The 14187-nt window shown below is 46.5% G+C and overlaps 2 non-coding genes across 2 annotated transcripts; one reads left to right on the top strand and one right to left on the bottom strand.

Annotated features, from left to right (window-relative positions):
• The first annotated feature begins 448 nt into the window (after window positions 1-448).
• LOC122393493 lies at window positions 449-615 on the top strand. The gene has a single exon (XR_006258705.1). It is a non-coding gene; the product is annotated as a U1 spliceosomal RNA (small nuclear RNA).
• A 9079-nt stretch (window positions 616-9694) lies between these two features.
• LOC122393492 lies at window positions 9695-9861 on the bottom strand. Its single transcript, XR_006258704.1, has one exon. It is a non-coding gene; the product is annotated as a U1 spliceosomal RNA (small nuclear RNA).
• Between the last annotated feature and the right edge of the window lie 4326 nt (window positions 9862-14187).

Here is a 14187-nt window from a genome sequence, read left to right as displayed (position 1 = left end):
AGCCGATACTTGTCTTTATTTTGTCGTGTTGTGATGCTTTACATTGTATGTCTAAGCATGTCCATTTTCGGACGAGGTATTACTACGCATTTGCACCATCATCCCGGCAGTAAACTGTCACCCCCATGTCCTTTGCATGGACATGATACATGATGCTGTAAATATGTTTGATCTTCGTACGGACTTTAACTTATGCTTCACTCACGAGAGGGCGGTTTTGATGCCTGAGAAATTTCGCAGGTATATTGCAGGATATGTTCAAAGGCAAATTATGTTACTATAATAAAGTGGGTATGCGATGTGTGCCTACAGGTCAGTGGCGAAAGCGGCATTCGCGTATCTTGCATTTCTTCGATGCGGCGCTGTGCTTTCGGTTTTAAACGTCTTTGGAAAGAGTAACTCGTCACTGGTTATGGGATATATCACCGACTTTCGGCTTCGAGAACTCATACTTACCTGGCTCAGGGGATACCGTGATCATGAAGGCGGTTCCCCCAGGGCGAGGCCCTTCCATTGCACTTCGGTTGGGTTGACCCCTGCGATTATCCCAAATGTGGATAACTCGGGAGTACAATTTTTGTTAGCGGGGTAGGTTGCGTTCGCGCTCCGACCCTTACTAAAAGTTTAATGTGAAATTCGAAGAATAAAATACAACTGCAGTTACATCACACAACGAATTTGGGCCTTTGCCCTTAGAACTGGGCATTTCAGCTCGTTTAGACGCTCGAGCAAACTGCGAGCCAAAACAATAATGATGATGGTCAATGGTGCTTCCTCATTATAGAACGCTCATTTGAAGGCAAGGAACTTCGTATTGTTACAAGTCGTTATCATAAGCAACAGTTCTATATAATACTGAACGAGGCCGGTGTAAATAAATTTTCAAGACCGAGGTCATTTTTGAACGAGGCCGAAGGCCGAGTTCAAAAATCAGTAAGGACTGAGGTCTCGAAAATTTATCACCGGCCGAGTTTGGTATGTATTTTACTGTATGCCAACGATAAATTTATTTTCTGGACCGAAGCTCTTATCCGACTTAGGAACGAGACCATCCCAAAATGTTGGCTTAAGCAGGGGCTTAAGTGCATTCTGGTAATGCATTTTTGACCGTGGTCAATTTGCTTACACCCGTTATTACCACACCCCTTTGGATAATGTATTTGAATAGGCCAGGCATACAGTAAAACTCTTACTCAGCAACAGTTCATCTTATTACTGTATGCCTGGCCTATTCAAATACATTAGCCTGAGGGGTGTGGTAATAACTGGTGTAAGCAAAGTGACCACGGTCAAAAACGAATTACCAAGTCAACATTTTGGGATGGCCTCGTTCAAAAAACGGGTAAGAGCTTCGGTCTAGACAATTATTTCATCGTTGGCATACAGTAAAATACATACCAAACTCGGCCGGTGATAAATTTTCAAGACCTCAGTCCTTACTGATTTTTGAACTCGGCCTCGTTCAAAAATTCAGTAAGGACCTCGGTCTTGAAAATTTATTTACACCGGCCTCCAGTATTATATAATACTGAACGAGGCCGGTGTAAATAAATTTTCAAGACCGAGGTCCTAACTGAATTTTTGAACGAGGCCGAAGGCCGAGTTCAAAAATCAGTAAGGACTGAGGTCTTGAAAATTTATCACCGGCCGAGTTTGGTATGTATTTTACTGTATGCCAACGATAAAATAATTGTCTAGACCGAAGCTCTTGGCTGTTTTTTGAACGAGGACATCCCAAAATGTTGACTTGGTAATTCGTTTTTGACCGTGGTCACTTGCTTACACCAGTTATTACCACACCCCTCAGGCTAATGTATTTGAATAGGCCAGGCATACAGTAATATATATACTCCACAGCGCCGTTGCGAGAAACTTCATGAAGGTAGGAACACAACGGATCCCACGTGTACGAATATTATCAGCCAAAATGTTCATTAAACTCTTATGCCGCGTTCCCACTACGACCGTTCAACATCGTAAAGTAAAATAACGGGAGAAAACCGGCAAGATCGGCAAAATCACAGCACGCATTTTTACGATCTCTGTCGGTGGTGGTGGGAACCGGGTATTTGACACGTGTTTTCGGGTGGAGGCATTTGTAAGGTTTTGAAAGTTTGCTCCCCATGTTGGTCGGTTGGTGAGGTCGCCAAAAAGTTGAACAGTGTTCAACTTTTTGAACGTTCTTGAAGGTTTGTGCAGATATTAAATGACACTAATAAGCATTTTTAGGTAGTGCATAGAACAGGAAGCCCTTTTTGGGAAGTTTCTTGACATTCAAGTGAGAAGACAAGCAGCAAGGCATGAAAGGTGGTGCATTTTTGCGGATAAAAGCTACATAACTCTAATTATATACGTAGATGTAGGCGAGCGCTAAGTGGCGATGAATAAATTAACTTTTCGGCAAGTTTACCGTAGGTCTAGTGCAATTTATTCATTTACCTACCATCAGCGCCTGGAAATAAGAATCCTACAAATAATTTCATGCCACTGCAAATGCGTCGCAAATAACAAACGTTTATTTACATCATCTAACAGTGATACATAGCCGTAGCAGCACTTGCTCTTCTGAAACTAAAGTCAGAGTTTCCGACAATCGTGGCCATCGGCGTCGTCGCTCACTTATATGACCTCAAGCGGCCGGCGACTCCTCGTTCAACACACACAGCTTCCGCCGTCGGATCGTCACTGAGGCCTCATCCGAGGCTCAAACAATCACAGTGTCTTTTGGATTAAGGCCATCTGGACCGCGCCATGTGATTGGGACGACCACATGCGAAGCATGCGATTGTCATTGGGCTGTCTGGTCCTTGTTATGCACATCGCATGCGACTCTTGAGCGAATGATCATCGCTATGTCAGAAAGGTGCGACTTGCACTTCATCTCCCTTTTTTCGTAGCACCGCTCCGGAACTCAGAATCTCGGAGATGCCTAGATAAAGTAGCCATCCGGTTGCGCGCCAGCTACTAAGCGTTGCATCGTAGATTCAGGCAGACAGGCCTGGGATCTCAAACGCTTAGACCAAGCTCTCCTCTGGAAGACCGCTGCATTGTGATGCCACGCCACACTGCAGGTCTGTCAGACAAACGTCGACGGTTGCCACCATCTGCTGTGAACCGTTGTGCTCGAATACACTCGCTTATCTTCATTGAGCACACGGCGTCAGCTTCCTTGCTGAACTCTTAAGTGTTTCTCGTCTGTTCAGTTGATATTATAATTGCATTTATACCATTCTAGCATCGCTTGACGAGAGTCACATGACCATCGTGACATGAGGTGACACTGCTGTAAGCTGAATGCCGGCTTCGCATACTTGTCCTCGTATACTAAATCGCTGAACCTGTGTTGGCAAATTCAGTTGCATTGCAGCCTGCTTCAAATTGCTGAATGTTTTATCGAGGATTGCGATAATAAACTAACTGTTAAGAAATCATCGGAACTTGCAATTTATCGGTTACAGCTTCCATTCACAGCAAAACCACAATGAGTTATATCAACTGCACACATTTTCTCTTCAAAAGTCAATAGATTGTCGTTATCACAGCTGTGAATGCTTTTCGCTGGCATTGTTGATATATTTTTCAATGCTCGCGTACCTAATAAAACACGCAAATAAATTTAAAAGGTTTTCTAATTTTATCATTCATTCAGTTGCATCTGCATGGGATCTTTACCACGTCAAATACTTATTTTCTGATTTTTTTACAATAGCTGACTGTGCCGATCCCTCCTTCATCATCGCTCCTCTCAACTGGCTTTGTCGACTCTTTAGTGCCCTGGCTTTGTCCAAGCCGTTTGCCGATGTCTCACGATGTTTCCCCATCTTGCCCCGCATACCAGATGTAGGGAAGTGTTCAACTTTTTTAGAAAAATCTCTAGATCAACGATCTCGTCCGTTTGCTCCCGTTGTTGCAATTTACGATGTTGAACGGTCGTAGTGGGAACGCGGCCTTAAGCTGAAGAGCAATTTTCATATCAATTTTGGCTAATAGTATTTGAAGAAAACGGTCAATTAATTTGATTCAGTAATATTTTTTTCTTCCTTTTTATTTGCCCAACACACTTTCGGAGTGATGTTGCATTGTTGTAAATATGTAAATCATTGGAAATTTCAATAGGAAATATGGTGATGAAATTGACCAATAACATGGCAGTGAGATGTATTTTTATATAACAAAATAAGGCCGAAAATAAGTCACTGCCATGTTATTGGTCAATTTCATCACCATATTTAATTATTTGATTATGGCAAAACCGACCATTCAATATATCAAGAGTTTCAATAGGAAATTTCAATATCTGACATTACCGCGTAGCCTTGTCATTCACTTTTGATTTCAATGCTTTGATCAACACGTCCATCTTGGTCATGGCGCTAGGTACGATTGGATGATTTTAAAACCATTAACCCATTAATGCCGGAATTTTTATTTTTTGATTCTTTAGTTGCCCTTAACAAATGTTAGCCACAACCCAGTAAGAAAACTGTGCAAGCTTAAAAAAATTGTTCCATCGGTTCTCAAGTTATAAGTATGGGTCATAAATGACCCAACCGGCATTGGCATAGTCACAAATAAGGAGTTATCACGAAAACCGATTTAGCTAGATACCTTATTGTGTATACTGTATAGCGGTCTCAGCCAAACAATATTAAGAGGCACTGCATTGCAATGCTTTGCAACGTCTCATTGGCGAGGCCGTTGGTGCCGCTGGCAGGCCTGTGGTGCCCCTGTTAGGCCTCTGGTGCTCCTGAGGGGACACCATAGGCCTGACGGGCCTGTGGTGTCCCTGGAAGGACTGTGATGCCCCTGGGCCCTGACAAGCCTGAGGTGCCCCTGACAGGCTTGTGGAGCCCCTGACAGGTCTGTGGTGCCATTGCTAGGTTTGTGGTGCCCCTGGCAGGCCTGTGGTGCCCCTGGCGGACCTGTGTTGCTCCTGCTAGGCCGCTGGTGCCCCTGGGTCCTGGCAGGACTGGGGTGCCCCTGATAAGCCTGAAGTGCTCCCGACAGGCCCGTGGAGCCCTTTACAAGCCCAAGGTGCTGGTGCGAGGCTGGTGGTGCCCCTGTGAGGTCGATGGTGCCCCTGGTAGGCCTCTGGGTGGCGCCCCTGGCAGGTCTGTGGTGCCTCCTGACAGACCTGTGGTGCTCTTGCTAGGCCGATGGTGCTCCTGCAGGCCTGTGGTGCCCCTAACAAGCCTGTGGTACCCCTGACAGGCCCGTGGTGCCCCTCGGCCGGCCGAGTCGCCGGTCCGCCCCGCGTCACGGCCCCGGACAACCGGTCCGCTCATGATATCCCAACATCGCAACACTAGGCCTGTGGTGCCCCTGATAGGTCGGTGGTGCCCCCGCCGGTCCCAGGGGAGGTCATGGTGACCCATATGACCCCCCTCCTTTGGATCCGCCACTGTGATCTGATCAAAACCCCCAGAAATAAATAATCGTATAATCATCAATCGCTTCCCTTATATTCAACATACGAGAAAATTGACAACACTATTGCCGGCTGGGTCATTTATGACCCATGGATATGTATCGAGGAAAAAAAAGTTATCCGATGGCGACAAGAAGGGCAAAAATATACATCATGCCTTTTTCAGACAAGTTTAGATGCCAGGTGGACGTACATTCAATAGATAGTAAAGTGCAAACATAATATAATATTGCTTTTTGGGACGGCGCGCCATTGCCAGTGACCGGCGGCTGTGCAGTCCCGTCGTCTTTGGCTCCAGAAACTTCAGTGGACGAGCTCACACGAGTTTTATGCGGCTCCGACGCTCGTCGCTGAACCCACAAATCCAACAAAACACACGCACAAGTCTCTCAAAGTGCCACTTGCCCCCATTTAGAAAAAAATGTTAAGATGTTGCTTTTGGGTCATATATGACCCAAGCGTCATTAATGGGTTAACGGTCTACACATATTGCGGCAATCACTGCTCGAGCAGAAAATAACGTGCCACGCACGAGTGTCAGATACAGAAAACCCCACATGCAATATGTACAATACACCATCCATCTCAAAATGTGGTCTGCCTCAGTTTCTCATAGCAAGACACATCACATCACTATACGCAGTTCTTGGCCTTCAACTGACGTTCTGAAATGAGGAAGCACCATCATATTTGTTTTGGCTCACAGTTTGCTCCAGTGTCTAAACAAGCTGAAATGCGCAATTCTATGGGCTACGGCACACATAATTAAAACTACACCTTTTGCATTTGAAATCAACCATTCGCCATAATTGTTTGAGGAGCCATTTCGACAATCGGCATTCGGCATTGAGCACAACTATTCCGGCGTGGTGTGTTTCATTTCAACCATTCAGCAAAACAGTGTTACAGTTCGCTAGACTTCGGCATAGAGGGAGCCAGCTCGGTATATGAGGAATACTTTCGACCATTGACGATTTGTTTTGCCCGATGTTGAACCATTCGTTCAATGTCGAGTTGTAGAGGAAAATCGCCGAATAGTTTTGCCCAATGGTGATTCTTTGTGACCAACAGCCCATTTGTAGCACCACCCACCTACATGACGAATGTGTACACTCGGGGGCAGATTGATGTTCCACAACTCTTTATCCACCGGGTTCCTATGGCTCAGCATTGGCAGCAGCCGCCTGGTACCGGTAGACTGTGCCGCTTCACTTACTTGTCAAGCGGCACAGCCTACCCACACCGTATGACACCGGTCTGGGTCGGTGGCTAGAAGGCGATGTGGGCCGCCTGTGACGTCAGCGCAGCGCGGCGGTGAGGGCCGAGCCCGGGGGCATGGCTCGGGTCGGCGCGGCGCGGCGGCCGGCGAGGGCTGGGGAGTGAGGCGGGGTGGGAGGGTGGGAGCATGGACCATCGCGCCGCGCGGCTGAGCGAGTGTAGTTGACTCTCGCGTCTCAAGGCGGCAATTATTCTACCTAAAAATTGCGCTAAAGCAGTTGTTGAAATATCCTATGCCCAAGACAGCGCCTATCATCATACTTGCCATGAGCATTACGGCATATTTTAACGTGGCATTGGGACAGCCGATAGAAGTTATATCACACGTGCATCGAGTTGCGGAGCTACATTGTTTATAACAGACAAGTATTTATTAAAGCCTTGATTGAGCTCATTGGTGTCTATTATTTCGCACAGCAATCGTCCAGGGACGTGGGAACTGCGGTTTTTGGATAGCGCGGCAGCCAACGCCCCAACTTTAAGCAAATTTTACTGTTCCTCTAATGTGTGATCGCAGCGACCAATAGCAAACCGTTCCAACTAGGAGCAAATAAGTTGCGCACCTGGGACGGTTCGAACCGGGCTTCTCCAACCGGTCACCCTACGACGCTATAGCGTGCATCCACTGAGCTACCGAGACCACCGACTACCCGCCGCGGTCAAACGCGATAATATGTCACAAAACTGTCATTGGCGGTCAGCGGGTGAATGTCAATTTGTTTTGTGCTGACGGGGACCATTCCCGGTAGCTCAGTGGATGAACGCTCGTATCGCACGGTTCGTCGGAAGGTCATCTCAGGCTCAAAAGAAACGATATATACCATTCGAAAGCTGACGGTGAGCTGAATCCAAAAATGTAATTTTTATCAAAATCGATCGATGACCTTTTTTGAAAATTGCGTTTTTGTAAAAACTTAATAATCTTTTATTCAACGGGCTGTCCTGGACATTCTTGAAAACATAAACATGTATTTTTGAGTTCCAGTGAAAGCTGAATGCCAAAAGAACAATATTTAGCGAAGCAGCATTTCCAAACATTAGTATGCGTCTCCCACAGCCGAAAATAAGGCGCAATCACACAGCTCAGTGTCACGATGGACCAAAGTCAGCCACACAGAAGCGTGAAATGACCCTTATCGACTCGCAGACCCGGCGCTCTAGGCCCGCCTGACCGGCCACGGAAAGAACGTTCGGCTCTCGTTCTACTAAACAAATGTCATATTTGTCAGTTTAACTGTCCACATCGCTATTAAAGTTATTCAGGATACCTGTGAAGAAAATTCATTGTTCTGTCATCCTCACATCATGCATTAATTTGCATTTGTTCATGTCTACTTTGCTCAATTGAGCTTGGTATCATGCCCATATAAGGAAAATTGGCCGCGCTGAAATGTCAGAGGCTGCACCGGCCTCAGCTCGGGTGGAGTGGGGGTAGCGCCCGGCGGGGCAGGGGTAACCTTTGACCGGTCGCACGGCCGAGCAGCTGTCACCAGTACAGCCTCTGACAGTGAAACCCCGCTCACTTCCCCTGCGCGGGCACTGATCGCAGCTGGATGGAACAAAATATGCATAAGAAAAATGTAAATTAAAGCATGTTGTAAATCGAGCAGAACAATGAATTTTCTTCACAGGTATCCTGAATAACTTTAATAGCGATGTGGACAGTTAAACTGACAAATATGACATTTGTTTAGCAGATCGAGAGCCGAACGTTCTTTCCGTGACCGGTCAGGCGGGCCGAGAGCGCCGGGTCTGCGAGTCGATAAGGGTCATTTCACGCTTCTGTGTGGCTGACTTTGGTCCATCGTGACACTGAGCTATGTGATTGCGCCTTATTTTCGGCTGTGGGAGACGCATATTAACGTTTGGAAATATGCTTCGCTAAATATTGTTCTTTGGCGTTCAGCTTTCACTGGAACTCAAAAATACATGTTTATGTTTTCAAGAATGTCCGGGACAGCCCGTTGAATAAAAGATTATTAAGTTTTTACAAAAACGCAATTTTCAAAAAAGGCCATCGATCGATTTTTATAAAAAATACATTTTTGGATTCAGCTCACCGTCAGCTTTCGAATGGTATATACCGTTTCTTTTGAGCCTGAGATGACCTTCCGACGAACCGTGATCGTGAGCTGACCGGTGGGGGAAGCCCGGTTCGAAGTTCGAACCCTCCTGAGTGTCCGACTTTTTGGCTCCTGGTTGGAACGGTTTGCTATTGGTGGCTGCGACCTCATATTAGAGGAACAGTAATAATCGCTTTAAATTGGGGCGTTAGCTGCCGCACTATACCCATACCCCTAGTTCCCACGTCTCTAGACGATTGCCGTGCGAAACAATAGACACCAATCTGCTCAATCAAGGCCTCAATACTAACATGTTATGCAAAATATAGCTCCGCACCTCGATGCACGGGTGACAAGTTCTATCGCTGTCCCATTGCCACGCTTAAGTGCTTCGTAATACGCATGGCAAGTAAATGATAGGCGCTGTCTTGGGCATAGGGCATTTTAACAAATGCTTTAGCGCAATTGATGGGTAGAATAATTGGCAAATGGAGACGCGAAAGTTAACTACGCTCGCCCAGCCGCGCGATGGTCCATGCTTCCACCCCGCCTCACTCCCCAGCCCTCGCCAGCCGCCGCGCCGCGCCGACCCGAGACCCCCCGGGCTCGGCCCTCACCGCTGCGCTGACGTCACAGGCGGCCCACATCGCCTTCCAGCCACCGACCCAGACCGGTGTCATACGGTGTGGGTAGGCTGTGCCGCTTGACAAGTAAGTGAAGCGGCACAGTCTACCGTTACCAGGCGGCTGCTGCCAATGCTGAGCCATAGGAGCCCGGTGGATAAAGAGTTGTGGAACATCAATCTGCCCCCGAGTGTACAAATGTTTTGCCCACTGGTCAAAAGATAATGCAAACGGAGTAAGAATTCTCCGTGCACAGTGATAAACTTTTCCAACTTCACCTCACAAAACATTCAGAGTTTAGAAAGGGTTGGAGCGCGAACGCAACCTACCCCGCTAACAAAAATTGTACTCCCGAGTTATCCACATTTGGGATAATCGCAGGGGTCAACCCAACCGAAGTGCAATGGAAGGGCCTCGCCCTGGGGGAACCGCCTTCATGATCACGGTATCCCCTGAGCCAGGTAAGTATGAGTTGTCGGAGCCGAACGTCGGTGATATATCCCAGAACCAGTGACGAGTTACTCTTTCCAAAGACGTTTAAAACCGAAAGCAAAGCGCCGCATCGAAGAAATGCAAGATACGCGAATGCCGCTTTCACCACTGACCTGTAGGCACACATCGCATACCCACTTAATTATAGTAACATAATTTGCCTCTGAAGATATCCTGCAATATACCTTCGAAATTTTTTCAGCTAACAAAAACGCCCTCTATTGAGATAACTGTAAGTTGTAGTTCAGACGATGATGCGACACATCTACAGCAACATACATCATGCACATGCAAATGGCATGCTGCTGACAATTAACTCCCGTAATGATGCGTGCAAATGCGGGTTAATTTGGATGAAGTCCAAGTAGATAATCTATCCTGACCTAACCTTTACCAGCTAACAGCCTACCAGCCTACAACCTACCAACCTACATCCTACCAATTTACAACCTACCACTTGGACTACACCTTCACAAACACCCAAATGCATAGTAATATAACGGCCAAAAATTGGCATACTGCATTGCAATATCACATCTGAAAATCGATATGGTACAATGTAAAGCATCGTAACACGACAAAAGAGACGGAGTAACAGGCGTAACGAACAAAAGTACTGCCATCTGTCGGACGCCAGCAGCGCCACCTGACGACACTACGAGGAACAGGGCCGACTAACTAAGATTGGGAAATGGGAAAAGGGAGTCGGCCGTCACAGCTAGGACTACCAATGCAGACGGGCTCAGACCCGGCTGCTGGCCGGTGTAACTGGGGGGGGGGGGGGCAGTGCCTGCATGAAGGCAGGTGGCAAAGATGCAGTCTTGGCGTGCGTTCGACATCCGGATAAACAGGGATAATTTTCCGGGATCACCGGGATCATTCGCTATTTTAGACTGACACCGTGCACAACGGACATGACAACGAGTGAAAGACGCATCTATGAAACAGCAATATAAAGATGTGACTGAATGCATCGATATTCGATGGTCCCTGCAATACCAACTAATTACCAGTGATTCCGGATAATTATCAAGTATTTACCGGACGTCGAACGCAGGCTTGATCGCAGTCCGACCATCCATTTTCGGGATCATGCGCAACGCACGCACATTGCACGCGGAAAAAGACATTTAGGCCACCTGGGTAGCCGCTCCGGTGTTTCCCTTAGCGCGATCATCATCATCATCATCATCATCACGTTTATTAAGAAACAAAAGAATACACAAAATCAAGATAAGTAAGAACTGGTGCAAAAGCACTCGAAAGTGCTTAATTCGAGGCACCAGCTCTGTTAAAGAACATACAAGCAAATAAACACATACACACATATACAAGAACTTAAAATGGATTCAAACAAACTAAATCGCCGGTCGCCGCCACCAAGCCGAACGCGTCGCGCATTAGAGGTTGTCCAGAGAGCCCCGTTGCCGACGCCACCCCACCGAGACATCGCGATCGGTCGAGCCGTTCTTGCGATGGAAAAGCGGAACCTGCACGTACCTACATACACACGCAAGCGCAGGAATAACGAACCAGGGCCCAATCTTACCAAATGCCGTGAATGCGCATTCACGGCATTTGGTACTATTCCACATTCACTTATGCATTCGTTCAGGCAACATTCATAATCATGCACGCTATCAAAATCATAGGACAGGATTAGCGGAATGTAAATAAAAAGGATATCTTTGATATCAGTGCCGTAAACTCCGGCCAGTGCTGCCAAATCTTATTTACGGCATTGGTAAGATTGGGCCCAGGACCTCGTTTCATAAAGCGAGTCCGTACCTTACGCCGGTTTTTGGTCTTGTATTGCAGGTACATGTGAAGCGATGACGATAGTTTGAATCGTTGAATTTTTTATCTTGCAAGCAAGCACAGAGGGGAGAAGGGGAAATAAATGTATCGCTTCACATGCGCTTGCAATGCAACCCCAAAAACCGGCGTAATTTACGGACTCGCTTTATGAAACGAGGCCCAGGACGTACAGCATTACTCTCCCAATGCAGTGGGTGCTCAACTAATGATTGTTTGTTGAGCTTAAGACTTAAGAGCAATGGCCAATGGGCAGTGCGGCCAATGGGCAGTGCAGTGAATTTGATTTGAAGAATACTGACTTACTTGGTCGCATCTTTTCAACACCACTTGAATTTACATTTCTTGGATGACTATCTGAATGACACTTAATTCGGAGAGAAGGTCGTCATGAACTGGCAGTGCGACGGGGATATTAATTCGTTGGACCACCACTAGGTGGCAGCTCAGACGATGGTGGCTCGGCGGGATAACCACCAGATGGCGGGGCAGGAGGCAGCTAGTACGGCAGATGGCAGGCCAAACGCTAGCGCATTTAGTCTCACCCGGCTCCCATCCGGCTGCCGCTAGCGTTTGGCCTGCCATCTGCCGTACTAACGCCAGGGGTGAGACTAAATGCTTACTTCGAAATCTAAGCTGTGTTGCGGCATTGGCGGTTATGTGCGGCGTGTATGCCGCATGATTAGTAAGCGGCGACCACTAAATTTAAGACTTAAAGGAAGGGTGCCACCTTCCGAAATTTTTGTTCTATGAATCTATTTTACTTATTTGAATTTTTAGACGTGGTTAGCGCGTCCACAATATACAAAAAACCGAAACATTGCATTTAATACATTGGCCAAAAAAAAGATCGTTGTTTATATCACCACTACAACTCAAGGTCGTTTGATGTGGCAGCTAGGACGGCTGGCATATCCTGTTGTCATGGCAACATATCATTCTGCCATTTGCATTGATGGCGCAACTGAGACAAAAAGATGAACAAATAAAAAGGAAGAAGATAACATGATTTGAACTAAGTTGTAGGTAACCAAGTAGGTAACTGTTGGCCATATTTGCCAACAGTTAAAGAACATCAAATAAGTCGAGTAAAGGTTTTTCCTTTACAATGCTTAAGAGATCTATGGAACCCCTTCACCCTTCATGCAACTTACTAGAAAAACTTCCCAATTAAAATTTTAAAACTTAAGTGTATACCATAAAGAAAAATTACCCTTTCAAAATGATAAAACATGCTTCAAAAGTATAACTTTTATACATACCTTTGCTGATTTCATGTTTTATAAAATACCCTTAACACGACGAGGAAATAGTGCTGAAGATTTTTGCCTGCCCGAATGCTGGCAGCAAAACTCGCAAATGATAACTTCACGTGCGGATTCAATGCTGACCGTCTCGAGCATAGGTAAGTGAAGCCGGTTTTTAGGTTCATGTGAGGCTAATCTTGTAAAAACTGCGTTGTGTCCAAAAGGTGGCACCCTTCCTTTAACCCTATTCCTGGCGGGCTCCGCCGGGACAAGAAACTGGCGGGGGGGGGGCCGATTCGGCCCCCCCCCCCTGAGATCTCGAGAACGAAGCAAGATAGCGACAAGCGGTAAACGGCATCGGATACGCATGGACAAGGTCTACAATTTTTACAAAGGTCATTTTCAGGTCAGTCAAAGATGACGTCACAGGGGTCGAAAAAGTCAAAATGGCGGCGCTAGATATGGAGAGAGTTTTTCTCGAATAACTTTCGAATTAGTCAAGATAGGAACAAACTAAGGGCATCATCGTGATCCTCTCGTCAATCCGCATCGAATGATATATATGTTGACCTCGAAAGGTCAAGGTCAAAGGTTGACCTCAGGTCACGTGACCTCGAGGTCATCATGTATATCATTCGATGCGTCTTGACGAGCTGATACAGACGATAGATACGATAGATACAGACGCGTGGATGCGTCTGTATCTTGTTCCTGTACGGAGTTATTGGCCAAAAACCTTTGGTAACCTTTGATGACATCACATGACCTCACAGCTGCCCAACAGCAAAACAGACCTCAAGGTAGTGAAGGTTGATCGTATATGAAGTCATGTATGGTATATGGGGCCATTCCGACCCGTTTTAGTGGTAAAAACAGGGAGTTGATTTTTCCCCCATTGACTTAAAATGGGGAGTCGCGAAACTGACCTGACCTTAGGTCACCGATATCAAAATTCCGAGATATACAAATTGCACATACTGGTACCCTAACTAAAGCCTGAAGAGAAGAAAATGATCGGTCAAAAACTCTAGCTCTGGCGTGATTGCAAACTTTTCTGAGGTAGGGTCACCAAACCGCCTCTGGTGACCTGACCTGAGGTCAGATCAACTCAAAATTTTCAGACATGTTGCGTAGAAGCCTTTTAGGAAAAGTCAGAAAATTTGAGCTTCCTAGCTCAACGCGTTTGGGAGAAATAACCAAAAAACCTCAGGGGGGGATCCTGAGGCCCCCCCCCCCGCCAG

The sequence above is a fragment of the Amphibalanus amphitrite genome, unplaced genomic scaffold, assembly GCF_019059575.1.
Source record: "Amphibalanus amphitrite isolate SeventyFive unplaced genomic scaffold, NRLGWU_Aamphi_draft 000537F_arrow, whole genome shotgun sequence".
In the NCBI taxonomy this organism is placed as follows: Eukaryota; Metazoa; Arthropoda; class Thecostraca; order Balanomorpha; family Balanidae; genus Amphibalanus; species Amphibalanus amphitrite.
Note: the sequence above shows the minus strand (reverse complement) of the source record. Positions and strands in the feature narration are given on the sequence as shown.